At 45.0% G+C, this 15039-nt stretch overlaps 1 protein-coding gene across 5 annotated transcripts in view; it reads left to right on the forward strand.

The window, feature by feature from the left end:
- The first annotated feature begins 2758 nt into the window (after positions 1–2758).
- Positions 2759–15039, forward strand: part of NCOA3 (nuclear receptor coactivator 3) — a 109773-nt gene continuing 97492 nt past the window's right edge. For 3 of the 5 annotated variants that reach the window (XM_077335556.1, XM_077335555.1, XM_077335554.1), the window contains exon 1: positions 3111–3347. The gene's annotated coding sequence lies outside the window, so the exon portion shown is untranslated. Of the gene's footprint in view, positions 3040–3110; positions 3348–15039 lie in introns of those variants that run through there. The other 2 variants (XM_077335553.1, XM_077335552.1) reach the window with 2 other exon arrangements.

Below are 15039 nucleotides of genomic sequence, written 5' to 3' on the forward strand. Positions count from 1 at the left end.
AGATTAAGTGCTGGATAAAGAATCAATGTAAGACCAAGGTGCACTAGGACCTGCTGGTGGAAGCAAGAATTTCTCCAAAACAATTGTCTTATACCAGATAATCTCCCAATGGAAGAATAATTGTAAATGGTCACTGTATTGTTCTCCAATATGTTATTTTATTTTTATTTATTTTTTGTATTTAGAGTGTTCTATTAACTTAGATTTGAGATGTCTCCATGACTATCCACTACAAATGTATTTGCAAGCATGAAGTTGTTAGAAAGTATCAGATCTATGGATATATTACATGTACATTGACTGTCAATTGACATAAAATGACCATGTGAAAACCACGAAGATCTATGCTTTTGCATTATATTGATATTGCAAAACAATAAATCGTGGTGAAAAGTGCCAGCAAGTCAAGAGACATTCAGAAGTGGTTTACCATTACTTGTGTCTGCCTAGTCACTCCAAACTTCTTGGTGGTTTCCCATCAGATTTATGATGGAGTCTATAAAGTAGTATTTGAGCTGATATTTCGCAGATTTGAGAGACGTCTATAAAAAGGGTTACCAGATGTAATCTTTTTAGGCAGATTGTAAGTGGTTGGGCAGAAGGAATTGTGTCTATGCTTAGCTTTTGTGGCCCTTTCTTGCATGATCAGGGAAATGCCAACTGACATTTTGGAGTTGGGAGGTAAATATTCTCTAGGCCAGACTGGCCAGGGATTCCAGTTTTTTTGGGGTGGGTGTGGGGACATCATCTGGACATGGAATTGGGAGTCACTGTAGGTGGCCAGGTAGTTGTGCATTTCCTGTATTCTGCAGGGACTAGATGATCCTGGAGGTCCCTTCTAACTCTATGATTCTATGAGGACATGGCTTTTTTTGTGTCTTTTGGATTCTTGTTAATCAACTGAGGAAAATGTCCTCTTTTGGGGTTAGAAGCTTAGGAATGTTCTTAGTTAGCAATTATAATAGCTCAAACAGTAAGGGTATTTAAAATTTGATTTGTTGTAGTGATCACTTTTTTGAAGTCGTATTATACGGGAACAATGAAGATCTGTACCCCAGATCCATGTGTGCTTTTGTGACACAATAGCGCAACCGAGGGACGGTTCCATAATTGTACAGGTAATTATGTTGTACAACTCATGGTCATGAAGTTGTTATTTGAGGTGATTTGATCAGTCTTTGCTTGTTCCCCCCTCCCCCAATTTTGTGGATGCATTCCAAAGAGCTGCTTTCCAGGGAGTAAGCGTCACTGCATAATGTGGGATTTAGTATTCCCTAGATTTGTAATTAGATTCAGATGAGTAGCCCTGTTGGTCTGAAGCAGGAGAACAAAGTTTGTGGCCAGTGGTACCTTTAAAACCAGCAAAGTTTTATTAAAGGTATAAGTTTTCATGTGCATGCACAGTTTTTCAGATACTGTGAAACAGAATATAATAACTGATTACATATAGGCGTGTGTGTGGGGTGTGTGTATGTGTTAATTGCCAGAAAAGGCTAATTAAAGTAAAAATGCACAAGTAACTGGGTGATTATAGCTGAGATTGAATTAAGGAAGTTATCAAGATCTCTGAATGGCAGTAAATCAGCATACAAATACAATTGCCAACAAACAGATGCAAGGATCAAATTTGAGTCCAGTGGCAGCCCTAAAACCAATGAGGTTCAACTCTGGGAACAAACAGGATCGGAGAGGTTTAGCATGTGGAGGTCCCTGCCTGAAACCGATTTCCTTGAATGTTACATATAGGTGTGTAATAAAATCCAGTAGCACAAATCTGTGTTGGTCTTAAAGGTGCTACTGGACTCCGATTTTATTGTGCTACTTCAGACCAACACGGTTACCCATTTGAACATAAATGGGTGTATGTAGAGGGGGGGGGGGGTTAGTTGCCAGGAAGGGCTACTTAAAGACAAGATGCCTGAGCAATAATGTCTTACCAAATGTCCTCTTCCAATCTTAGCTGTATTTATTGCTCAGTTGCTTAGGCATCTTTATCCTAGCTGGCCCTTCCTACTAATTAACCCCACCCTCTTCTCTGCCTCTATGCAATCGTTGAGGATATTGCGTTTCACAGTATCTGACAGAGTGTGCAGGCACATGAGGAAAGCTCATACCTTAAATAAAACCGCGTTGGCCTTAAAGGTGCCCCTGCGCTTAAAACTTTGCTCTTTTGGTTGCCATGAGGCATGGAGGTCCGGGAACCCCGAACCCTTTTAACAGGATTACGATTCGATTAAGTGCTGCAGCAGGCTGTCTCTTTTCTGTGCAAGCCCTCTTTTAACTTTAATTTGGGGGGCGGGGAGGACTTCACCCCCCCTCTCCCGAAGACACCTCGGTTGGTGCAGACGATACGGGACGACGGCGGCTCGCAACGCTAAGTAGCGAAGGGCACAAACGAACCGCAGCAACAAGTCAAAATGCGGAGACGCGAGCATCGCCCTTCCGCTGAAGTGTCCCTGTTTGAGCAGGAGAAGGCAGAGAGGCAGGGCTGCAAGGGAGCAACGCGGCTGCCCCAAGACGACGGCGCCCGAAGGGCCCTGTGGGATGGCGGCTTTCTCCTTTTGTGCTTGGGTGTGACTGAGCAAAGCGGCAATTCCAGCGGGGAGCCGCGTAGGTCTGAGGCAGCGCAACCGAAGCCGACTCCAAAGGCACCTTCCCCCAACCAGCCAAGATGTATTCCCGGCCTGAAGTGGAAAGCTCCCGCCCGGAATAAATCCTGGCTGGCCGGAAAGGTGCCTTTGGACCCGAATGCTGTGGAGCGAGGGGTGACACCAGAAGGGAGGGCCCTGCAAAGCCCTCGCCTGAGCCCTCGCGGGGGTGGCCGAGCGGCTGGACTACAAATCCCGACTCCACGCGCGCGCGCGCTTGCCGGGCTGGCTCCGGCTCCGGCTCCAGCCGGCGGCTGCTTCGGAGGAGGCTGGTTCCTATTTTAAATCTAGGCAGGCAGCAAAATGGCGGTCAGGAGCGGCGCGTGAGCGGCGCGGCGGAGAAGGAGAAAGCAGCCCCCCGCCCCTCCCATCGGGCTCTCCCTCCCCCCCGGTGAGCGCATTCACGCGGGAGGAGGGGGAGGAGGTGGTGGGGAGGGGAGACGAGCGCAGGCTGCAGGAGCGGGGCGCGGAGGCAGGCGAGAGGCGAGCTCGCGGGGCCAAAGGAGAGCCGCCTCTTCCGCAGGGGGGCGTCGCTGGGCTGGGGAGGGGGGCGTGCACGAGAGAAGAGGCCGCGCCGTGGCCCGGAGGGTGCCCCCGCCTTGCCCTGCCCCGTCCCCGCCCCGCCCGGGCGCAGCCTGCCTTGTTTGCGTGGAGTTGGAGGTGCCCAAGGTGTTGGGCGCAGCGGCGGCGTCTTCCGAGGTAGGACTAATTTGGGGTGGGGGTGTTGGGGGACGGGCGAGCACGAGGGTCTCCGGGGCGCCTCTGGAAAGCGCGGCATTTGGGGGGCGCTTTCGCCTCCCCGTCCTCCCAGCGTCTCGGGGGCTGTGCCTGTGGCGCTTGGCTGAAAATGGAGACGGAGAGAGAGAGCGAGCGGGCGGGTGGGTGGTGTGAACTCGGAGCCAATTGGGGAGGGGAGCGAGGGGGCAAGGAAGTCCGACCGAGAGGGACGCCGGAGGCTCCTTTTCCCCTCAGTTTTTGGGCAGCCCTCTCCTCTCCCCCCCTCCCCCTCCCCCTCCAGGGCCGCCTCTTCACGACTCGCTCGCGGGGAGAAGTTTGAGCCCGCGGAGCGTTGCGCTTTTCTCTCCGGAGTGGGTGGGCGATGCTAAATTGGGACCTGCCGGGATTCCTCGGCGCGTTTCTCGCCGCTTGCGCCTTGCAGCCGTGGGCAGCCGTCGGGGGAGAGGGCTGGGGATGAGGAGCAGGAGCAGCTTCTGGGGGGGGGGGGAGGGGTGTGTGTGTCTGTGTGTGAGTGTAGTAGGGGGGATTGCAAAGCCAAAACGGGTGATGGATGGTAGGGCAGAGCTCTGGAAACTGCAACTGAAACAATCCAGGGATTATTAAAAAACAACAACACAACAAGCGTTTGCCTGTTTTAAAGTTTTTGCTCTGCAAGGTGCTGGCTGCTTTTCAAGCGTTGTCCCTGCTTTGCCAAGTTGTGTGTGTGTGTGTATTTTTTTAACCCACCCCCTAGTCTGTTTTTGTGTTGCAGCTAACCACATTATTTTACAGAAGCGCCTCCTTAACATTAATACTCCTGCTGTTTGATGGTATCTTAAATAATCAGTTCTTAAGATTTTGTCCTCATGGCTGTTCAGTGGTCTTAAATCAACATTGGCTTTTGTCATATGAATTATTAGATGCATCTGGTCTCTAATACATGTGGGGAGTACATTGTGAATATTGTGAGACAGATACACCGTGTGGCTTCGTCTCCCCCTTTCATTTTACTTCTCTTTTTAGCACATTATTTCTTTGAATCACATTATCTGTTCAAGAATGCCATGCATGAAAATGTAGCCACTCTGTAATGTAAACTTCTACTAAAGAGGTAATAGATTTGCTTTTGACCATACTGTACAGGGAGGGAGCCTATCGTGTTGAGAGCATGCATACATAGTATACCTAGTACCCAATGTAAGACCAAAGAGCTAAATTGCTGCTAAATTGTTCTGTAAGTTTTAAGTGTTTAATCTCTAGTTTTATAGATGGAATAAAGCTTTATTGTATACCTTTTGAGTTGAAAGTTTATATTGTATGTTTGTATATTGCGTGAAGTGTTTTATGAGATAACTGTGCCAAAACGCACAGTAGGAAAGAAAAGATCTAGTCGCAATCACATCACAATAGAATAATAAAAAAACAAACCATATATTTATACTGTGCTGAACTTAACAATATAAATATAAATCATATATAAACAAAACCAAACCATTGGCTTTTGTATAGGTATGGGAGGAAGCTGAAATGCGCTTGAGCAAGGGGAATACATTGTGTGTAAGATGAACATTGGCATAAAAAGATATTGGACGCCAGTCTGACATTGGAGGTTGCTTCAGGTCTTGCATGTAAATGAGCAGTATGAGCAGTAATCGAAGATCTTATTTTTACATTGTGTTCACAAAGCAGCTTGAGACAGGCTGTTATACCCACTCAATGCAAATAGGAAAGAGGCTGTTTTTACCATGGAAAATATTCCTTTAAAAGTATTGAGGCAAATATAATTGTGTGTTCATATTTTCCCCTCCCATAGATTTATAATAACTGAGAGCTATTATATCTATCATATTGTCTAATGGAATTACGTATTAGGAGATGCACAGAATTTAACAGGACTAACATGGGTGTGTGCATTAAATGGCTTTAAAAATTGCTGGAGGTAGCAGTAATAACAAAGAACTGTGCATTATTAGTTTAACAGCAGTATATATATATAGGAAATAAAATAGCAACATTCTGGTGAATACGCAAGATTGGATGCATGAGTCCAATTCTAATAGTGCAGAATGAAAGGATTTCTTTGGGGATAAGCTTTTTAGAAGGAATTTCTAGTAACACTTCACAGATATTTCTTAACTTGAATCTATACAGATCATACATATATAGATCATACATACCACCGAACTCATACTGGCTTGCTTCTCACTAAACATGTGTGTACGTTGGGTTTATCACTACAATTGCCAGAACTAGAGGGATGGATGGCAGGGAACAGCTCTTGCCAAGTTCAAATACTTCTGTATGATAACAAGCCACTCCGTTAGGAAACTTTCTGTCCAAGATTTCAGTCACCGCTTGGCATCTAATCTTCAGGGGGGCAGCTTGGACTGCTTTTCCTCTTACCAGTGCAGGCCCTGATACTAGGTGCTGTATAGGTAACTGGACAGTTTCTGGACACAGATCCTGATACATTAAAAAATTGATATAGTAATTAATATCTTAACCCCGCCCGCAGCGCCATGGGTGCCGCGGACTAAATAAAGCCATAAGGGCTTGGGGGGAGGAGTTAGGGCAGGCTCTGTCTGGGATGAGGAAGGGTGGCAATTGGCCCTTCCTCCGGATAGACCATCGGCGGGGCCTCTCCGATTGCCGCCCCGCCACCAAGGGAGCAATTGTGAGCCGCGCTGCGCGCAGCTCGCAGTTGCTCCCTTCGCGCCTCCGACGCATCAGGCCGCCGGCACATGGGACATGGCGGCCTGCCGACTCGCTGCCCCGCTAGCGCCCGCTGTATTGTATGTACAGTGGGCTTGATTACTAGTATAAAACATAATTTCCCAAGTCTTGGGAGAAGCTATGGATCCATTTCATAGTGGCCAGTCACTGTTATCTTCGTATTAGTTGCTGTTTTAATTTGGAGCTGTTGTAGCCTTCCAGTTTAATCAGAGACATGAATAATAGATTGGTTTCAGGTGTCCATACTATGCTATTCAAAACCAGGTATCAGTTTTTACCTGACTGAGGAGGCAATCGTAAGAAAGCTCCACTGAACACACAGATTTGTTTTTCGGTAAACATTCACCTATTTATTTACTAAAATAGTTATATGCTGCCTTTCTTAATGGTTTTAGATAGCTAATCACAATTAAAACATCACAGTTTAAAACCAGGAAATGCAATATCTCCTAAAAGTTTCTTAAGATGTCACTCCTCTCATCTCCTACGGGAGCCTGTTCAACAAGTAGAAGCCACAGCAGAAGGCATGGACTCTGATTTATGACAGCTAGGGTATCTTAGGTGAGGAAAAAGCTCATCTGTGGCAGCTGGGGGGCGGGGGGGGCTGTAGATGGAGGATTGGGGATCTATAGAAGGAGCTGGTCCTCTACATTCATGGACTGTCAGGGGTGATCAGACTGCAGCCCTCCAGATGTCCATAGACTACAATTCCCATGAGCCCCTGCCAGCAAATGCTGGCAGGGGCTCATGGGAATTGTAGTCCATGGACATCTGGAGGGCCGCAGTTTGACTACCCCTGGCCATGAAGGGCTTTAAAAGGCATAGCCAGCACTTTGAATTGGGCTAAGGAGCTGGAAGTCAGTACAGTTGTTTTAAAATAGCTAATAGGAACATCATTCTTCTAGTCCCAGACTGAAATCAGACTGTCACATTCTGAACCAGGTGAATCTTCTGGGTTGTCTTCAAGAGGCTGCCCAACATGTGTCATGGTGGTCCAGTGGTGGGATATATCCTACCTTTCTGCTTAAGGCATATATTTCCTTCTGTTTATTTCAAAGTGTGTTCAGCATTTTCAGCCTTCTTATCAGATGACAAAAAGTTGATGCATTTCCTTAGGTAGTGTAAAGTACTGCAGTCTACAGGTCTCTTTCAGAACATTAGGGCATCTATATAATATTTTTAAATGTCATTATATGGAACTGTACATTTTTGTGGGCTCACTAAGCTTCCATTTATTTACAATTTAATTTTTAAATGATATACATTTAAAAAACATAAAATACAATTCATTCTATCAGCACTGCAGTACAGCTAGCAAGTTCAATATCCCCTATAGAGGGAGTCTCTATATAGAGGGAAGCAAAGGAACATTGAGAGGACAGGAGGGAGGTCCATATTTAATTCTAAGTTAGCCTGGCCTCAGCCATGATTTTGGTGGATAAGTGCCGTTTTACAGGCCCTGTAGTATTTCGATAGCTCCATTAGTGCTAGCTAATGGAAGCTCCATGGGAAGCTCATTCCACCAGGCAAACCCCAAATATCTCTGGGGCCAGGGATTTTCTGAATGCAATCTTTGAGGAGCATATTGGGAAGGACTGTCCCTCAGATACACAGGGCCTGGACCATGTAAGGCCTTAAAGGTTAATACTCGAGGGCCAGTCAGAGGACCAGCACATAGTCAGAAGCATGGTCATGATTTAATGTAGGATGATGGTGATGATGATGAGCTTATCTAACCTCATTCTCCCCTTCCAGTAGTATTTCTCTGTTTTTAGCAGATCTTGAGCTTTCCTTAAACCTTCATTATTCAGTGTAAACTCACTAGGAGACTAGTGAATGCAAGAAATAGTGGGTGAGTATACTTGTAGATGCACCATGACGACTAGCACAAGTTGCCTTAGAAATTAGTTTTGCTTTCCCTGGGTCCATTTGATCACAATATTAAGATTCCCACATCGCAGTGTCAGTGGTGCTTATCGATTCATGAGCTATCATCATGGACGTCCTCTTGCAGTCATCAAACTATCTGTTCTTCTCTACCGTATTCCAAATGCCTGAGTTGGTATACAGGGTTTCCCCCTTTGCCCTGTACATTTTAGCCACTGTTTCCATTATTGCACTGTAGCCAGCTTGTAGTGTTTAAGAGTGGCAGCTTCTAGTCTGGCGAATGGGGTTTGATTCCCTACTCTTCCTCTACCTGCAGCCAGCTGGGTGACCTTGGGCTAGTCACAGTTTTTGTCAGAGCTGCTCTTACAAATGTGCCAGAGAGACCACACTGGTAGGGGAGCTCTGGCTGACTCTCCTCTACCTGCCTTGAAGTTTAGTGAGGATTGGATGTTTGTATTCCAAGTTACAGCCCCCCTCCCATAAGGTGTCCCCTGGAAAGGGCTTTCTGGGTGAATGACTGACTATCATTTGAATGTGCTAGCTAATATTCTGGCTAGTATTTTGCTGTAGCACTTGAGACTGTAAACAGACAGAACTGTTAGGAAAAAAAATCATTTTTGAACAAAATTTAAGTCTGCTAGCCCTTCAGAGCTCAACAAATTTTTCCAGGGTTTAAGCTTTCATGTTTCAAAGCTCACTTTGACAGTTTTTTGACTCAGGAAAGCTTATTCCATGGAAAGTTTTGTCAGTCTCTAAGGTGTTGTCGGGACCTGAATTTTATTCAACATACTAACGTACTAGCTACCTGATAGTATTTTAAAAACTCATTCTCTGCTGAGCTGGTTAAATAGAAGGATTTCTATTTAATCTATTTTCTGCCTTCCCTCTGGTCTTGTTTATAGAGTACACCCATTTTACAAGTAAATGTAAAACAGTAGTTTAAATGTGTGAGGCAACCTTTCCTTTGTGGTACTTGGCAGTTTTGGCTGGTGTGCTGTTCTTCAAAAAGCATTCCATGCCAGGGGGGTGGGAGGACTGCTTCTCTGCCCTTGGCCTCTGGTCCATGGGGGTTCCCCAGGCTTCCACCTGCCTCCCCCCCCCCCAAAATGTTTTTCAATATCTATGTAAAGCTGCTGCAAGATGTCATTCAGTGATTTGGGCTGAGTTGCCACCAATATGCAGATGACACTCAGCTCTCTCTTGTGCTAGCAGGTCCCAGGGAGGCCGTGGAAACCGTGAACAGGTGCTGGAGGCAGTTTTGGAATGGATGAGAGCTAACAACTTATCCCAACAAAATGGAGGTGTTGTTAGTGGTGGGAGATCCTGACCCCGGAAATGGGTTGTCTGCTGTTTGAGATGGGGTTATTCTTCTCCTAAACCACATTCATAGCTTGGAGGTGCTCCTGGACCCAGGCCTCCTGTTGGTGCCTTCAGCGGCTTCAGGTGGTGAATTCGATGTACAGAAAACATTGCATGCCCATGTAACATCTAGATGAGATTATTGCAATGCACTCAGTTTCATCAGATCTTAGAAGCTAAGCTGGGTCAACCATAGCCAGTACTTGAATGGGAGCCATCTGCAGAATACCAAGGTCATGGCATGGAGACAGGCAGTGGCAAGCAACCTCTGAATGTCTCGTGACTTGATGGCAAAAAAAAGTGTTCTGCACAGAAATATGGCATAAAATGCATTAAATAGTGTGGCTTTTAATTGTAAGCTTCTTTGAGTAGGACTCTCAAGGGGCAACCTAAAACCATTTTGAATAAAAAATTAAGTACAAGAGCATCAAATTTATTTATATTTGGCCATTCTCTGAGCCCTCACAGTTTTAGTTACAGTTGCTGCTAATCTTCCCTAGTTGTGTGTATTGCGAACATTTCCTCTTAGCAAGTTTTATTGGTGAGAGAACAGCTTTGTTAAGAAGAAAAGATTAGGTGTGGCTGCTTTGAATATTAAAAGTATTTAATTTGCTTATTAAAATATAAATAAGAGGAGACTTTATATAGGCATTTGAATGTTGTAAATTCACTCATGTCCATGCTACACATTGTAGGTCTTAAAACTCTGAGGCACAGATCTAGACATGTTTTCTCATTTCAGAAAGTCTCCATGAGATTACATTTTTCAGAGCCAGTTTGGTCTAGTGGTTAGAGAGTGTTGGCTGTGGGGAGCCCTAAACCTACCTCACATGGTAAAGGCAGCTTAAAAGTAGGTGAGGATAAAATGGGAGGAGAGGAGAACGATGTAAGTCCTTTTGGGTTCCCACCAGGGAGAAAAGTGGTGTATAAGTGAGGTAAATGTGGGGCTTATTCCCCTCAGAGCACATTCTGTCTCATGCCTCCCCCAATAGGCCTCAGAATTGGTAGGGAGAAAGGTCAATGAATCTTCCTCTCTCTGCCCTGGGGTTAGTCTTTCCTCAGACTAAAAGAGTGGCAGCACTCCTGTACTTCTTCCAAGCCTGTCTGACTTCTTCCTTTCTTAGTCTCCTCTTCCCCAATCCCAGTTTGTGCCCACCCCAACTGGCTACCATCACCAATCTGGGCTGGTGTGTCTATAAATTCCCTTTTCCTTCCCTATCTCACTGTAACCCAACCCCTCTTCCTTGGAAATGGGCTGCTTCACTGGCCTAGACTTAGAACTTCCCTAGGGGCAGGGGTGTGTGTTTCCACCCAAGATTCACTTGTGGTGCCAGCAGACTCACTGTCAGCCCAGGACCTGTTGGCTTTTCCACCTCCACTCCAACCTTTGGAGGGACCCTGGGTGTTTTGCTGCTCAGCTTTCACCCTGGCTGGCCATGTTCCTGTGTGTCTTCCTGGCTTCAGATAAGCTTCTGACCCTTCCCCCATCTTCTTGGACTTGCCTGGCTGGTGTGGAAATGGAGTTGCATCTGGTGTGGGGAGGCAGTCTGGGGCTGTTGCCTAGTACGGGGACATCTCCAAAACCCCTGTTGTTCCTAGTTTCAGTTGGCTGCAGCTCTGGTCTCTTTTTGTTGGTTTGCTGAAACATAACCCATAGTAACAAAATCAGTCCACTTTGGCTGCATGTTGGCATCACCTAACCTTGATTCTTCTCGCTATAGCCACTCTGTCCCACAGCATGGTCCATTGCTCTGCCTTGAGGGAAAAGCAGCTGTAAAGATTTTAGGGTCATTTTAGGGATTTTACTAGTTTAGGGTCAACTAGGGGAAGTGCCTGTTGGTAATTTCAACCTTCTGATACTTTGCAGCAGTGTAGTGAACTTGAAACTTGCACCATGATGAGTTTGGTTCTAAGCTTCTGTCTGGTTACTGTAAAGCTGTCCTTATGGGATGTGTCTTTTTAGCTAGCTGTGTTCTAGCTGTTATGAAGGGATTGCTGTTGTTGTTAGGTGCGAAGTCGTGTCCAACCCATCATGACCCCATGGACAATGATCCTCCAAGCCTTCCTGTCCTCTACCATTCCCCGGAGTCCATTTAAGTTTGCACCGACTGCTTCATGACTCCATCCAGCCACCTCATTCTCTGTCGTCCCCTTCTTCTTTTGCCCTCAATCACTCTCAGCATTAGGCTCTTCTCCAAGGAGTCCTTCCTTCTCATGAAGTGCTACCAGCATTAGGCTCTTCTCCAGGGAGTCCTTCCTTCTCATGAGGTGGCCAAAGTATTTGAGTTTCATCTTCAGGATCTGGCCTTCTAAGGAGCAGTCAGGGCTGATCTCCTCTAGGACTGACTGGTTTGTTCGCCTTGCAGTCCAAGGGACTCGCAAGAGTCTTCTCCAGCACCAGAGTTCAAAAGCCTCAATTCTTTGACGCTCAGCCTTCCTTATGGTCCAACTTTCGCAGCCATACATTGCAACCGGGAATACCATAGCCTTGACTAAATGCACTTTTGTTGGCAGGGCGATGTCTCTGCTTTTTAGGATGGTGTCTAGATTTGCCATAGCTTTCCTCCCCAGGAGCAAGCGTCTTTTAATTTCTTTGCTGCAGTCCCCATCTGCAGTGATCTTGGAGCCCAGGAAAATAAAATCTGTCACTATCTCCATTTCTTCCCCGTCTATTTGCCAGGAATTGAGAGGGCCAGATGCCATGATCTTTGTTTTCTTGATGTTGAGTTTGAAGTAGTGATGCCTAATAAAATTAAATGACCCTATGCAGAGTCATCAGTAATGCACAGGAAAATGCTTAGCATTTTTCAACAGCTTGCATGTCCAATATTTGAAGCCATAATAGAATTTTTTTTTAAGCAAGCTTTAAACCTGAGTGGTAGTTTAGATTTCAGCTTTCCACTTGACACCTACCCCTTAGCTTCTGCTCCTCCACCACACTGGTGGTTCTATTAAAATGAACAAAGACACATAATTAAAACAATTCAAACTTTGAGCTAAAATAAGCACAAAAACATAAAAAACATTAAAAAATTAATTAAAGAGCCAGCTTGGTGCAGTGGTTAGGAATGTGGACTTCTAATCTGGTGAGCCAGATTTGATTCCTCTCCCACACATGCAGCCTTCTCAGTGACCTTGGGCTTGCCACAGCACTGATAAAGCTGTTCTCACTGAGCAGTAATTTCAGGGCTCTCTCAGCCTCACCCACCTCACAGGGTGTCTGTTGTGGGGGGAGGAAAGGGAAGGTGACTCTCAACCACTTTGAGACTCCTTCGGGTAGAGAAAAGCAGCATATAACAAGTTCTTCTAAAACATTGAGCAGGAAGGGGGAATGCTAAGTGAATTGAAAGTCTTCAACTACAGGCAGATGAAGGAAGGCAACAGAAGGAACAGATGTGTCTCCATGAGGAGGAAGTGCTAGAGGTTTGATGCCACAACAGAGAAGGCCCTCTCTTTGATTGCCCCCACCTAATCTTGGAAGGCATGGATGGCTTGAAGCAGAACCTCAAAAATGACTGTAGTAGTTCGGTAGGTTAATAAGGGAATTTGTGGTTCTTCAGATGTGTTGCTCCCAAACCATAAAGGTCTTTAAAGGTCAACACCAGCACCTAGAATTGCGCCTGGAAACTAGTTGGGAGCTGTTATGGTGGGGCCAAATGGAGTGATTTTGGTCTCTGACTCACTCCAGTCAACATCCTGGCTGCAGCATGCTACATCAATTGACATTTTTGAATAGTTTTCAAGGGCAGCCCCATGTTGAGCGCATTGCAATACGTGCAGCTTGTTTTGTAGAAGTCTTAAAGCAGGCCTGTATGAGTCAGATTTACAGAAAGAAACTGAGATAGCTCATCCAAAATTATTTATGGTGGCTGAATATTAATAATTATTCCCCCTACTTTGACCTTTCTCATACAAGCATAATGGAAGAAACACACAACTACCTACCCCACCCACAGTGATCCCAATTCCATGACCAGATGATGCCCCTCCAAACAAATGCTGAATCCTTGGCCAGGCTGGCCTGGAAGAAATTTGCCTCCTGGCCACAGTGATGATTGACATTTGCCTGGCGTGCAAGAAATTGAAAGTTTGTATTTTAAAAAGAGTATGAAGTTAGATGTCATAGAATCATAGAATCATAGAGTTGGAAGGGGTCGTACAGGGCATCTAGTCCAACCCCCTGCTCAATGCAGGATCAGCCCTAAGCATCCTAAAGCATCCCAAAAAAGTGTGTATCCAAATAAATGCCCTCATGGAAGTCCTCTTCGGTGGTGTCTTCTGCCCTTTCTCAAAATCCCCAAAGTTCTCACAAACTCAGTTTTTCTCTGCTCTGCAGAAACAAGGACCAGTGTAGGAATGTAATTGGAATGAATCCTTTATGACAGGGGTAGTCAACCTGTGGTCCTTCAGATGTTCATGAACTACAATTCCCATGAGCCCCTGCCAGCGTTTGTAGGGAATTATAGTCCATGGACTTATGAAGGACCACAGGTTGACTACCCCTGCTTTATGACATGGTTGGAGGACAGCCCTAGTCAAAACAACAAAAATAAATAAGTATTGAGTCAATTATTGGTTAATTCCATTTGAATAAAACAGCAGTTAAGATGTTCCTTTGCTTTTCTATGTGTGCATGAGTCACCGTAGACATATCTTCTGAGACATTTTTTTCAGTTTGAGAAAGAGGAATGCTTCTAAGATGGCTTCTGCTTCCTGTGGGTTTTTAACATTTTAAAAAATCATGATTAATTGTCTACGTGTTGTAATTTCACTGGTAACAGCTGGAAAGTCCATGAGATACTTAACCACACTTACTAGAAAACATAATTGGCTTATCAATTGTATTTTAGAAAAAGAATTTCCCTGACAATGGACTACTTAAAAAATCTGTTACCTGTTATGTTTTCAATGTATATTAAAGCTTCAGCAGAGCTACAGAATAGCGGTGGGTATTATATCTAGCAACATGATGTACCAGGTTGGTGTGTGTTGCAAAAGGATGAGCCACTTTTGTGATAGTGTTGCTATAGCAACTACCTTCTGAGAGCTGCCTCAAGGTCACTCATCAGCCATAGCCCAGAGTGCTTAGATTTTAAGCAAAATATCAATGCCTAACAATACAATAATGGCCATTTGCTGTGTTCGGTGTTACCTTGTGCTCAATATTCTGCACATTGTTTTCATAGCACTTAATTTTGAATGATTTGGTAATGCGCATGAGGTTTTATTTTATCAATGTTCGAACCATTCAGTTAAAAGAAAGAACAAAAGGGAAACCTATAGTTATTAGTATCAAGCCTATGTAGTTGACCCGTAAAATACTTGCCGTTCTTGAATTGTCTTTCTGCAGGGACGAGAGAAAACTCTTGGTCAAGCTGAAAGTGTAATCAATAGTGTAAATGAGATTATTGTTACGCATTCTTGTACATACTAAAGAACAATGCTAAAGATTTTTAAATGCAGTGTAGTGTTCTGGGAAGTAGACACAGGAAAAACTGGCAAGCATTACTATGTTCATGGCTTTACCATCTTAAGTCTGAATTGGATGGACGATTAAGGTAAAGGTAAAGGTATCCCCTGTGCAAGCACTGGGTCATGTCTGACCCCTGGGGTGACGCCCTCTAGCGTTTTCTTGGCAGACTCAATACGGGGTGGTTTGCCAGTGCCTTCCCCAGTCATTACCGTTTTACCCCCC

This window comes from Paroedura picta, chromosome 4, assembly GCF_049243985.1.
Source record: "Paroedura picta isolate Pp20150507F chromosome 4, Ppicta_v3.0, whole genome shotgun sequence".
Lineage (NCBI taxonomy): Eukaryota > Metazoa > Chordata > Lepidosauria > Squamata > Gekkonidae > Paroedura > Paroedura picta.